This window comes from Eimeria mitis, genomic scaffold (assembly GCF_000499745.2).
Source record: "Eimeria mitis Houghton genomic scaffold, Emh_scaff44, whole genome shotgun sequence".
Classification (NCBI taxonomy): Eukaryota; Apicomplexa; class Conoidasida; order Eucoccidiorida; family Eimeriidae; genus Eimeria; species Eimeria mitis.
The window spans coordinates 1,812-2,156 of NW_013572716.1; the positions used below are offsets into that span (position 1 = coordinate 1,812).

Genomic DNA, 345 nt, shown 5'->3' on the forward strand with positions numbered 1-345 from the left:
TCTGCTATTACAGTTGTTGCTGCTGCTGCTGCAGTTGCTGCTGCACCTGTTGCATTTGCTGCTGTTGTTGCTGTTGCTTCTGCTGTTGCTGCTGCTGCTGCTGCTGCTGCTGCTGCCGCAGTTGGTGCTGCTGCTGCTAGAGTTGCTGCTGCTGCTGCTGTTGAGCTTGATCTGCTGCTGAATGGTTGCTGGGGTGTATGCGCAGCTATGGAAGACAGAAAGACAGCTCGCAGTGGGGGGGACAGCTGAGTGCTCCCCTCTAGGGTCAGGGCATACTGCTGCTGCTGCTGCTGCTGCTGCTGCTGCTGCTGCTGCTGCTGCTGCTGCTGGTGCTGCTGCTGCTGC

The 345-nt window shown here is 58.6% G+C and overlaps 1 protein-coding gene across 1 annotated transcript in view; it reads left to right on the top strand.

Moving 5' to 3' along the window:
- The window catches only part of EMH_0043680 (uncharacterized protein), a gene marked incomplete at both ends in the record, with an annotated part of 4,815 nt that overhangs the window by 1,739 nt on the left and 2,731 nt on the right, over positions 1-345 (top strand).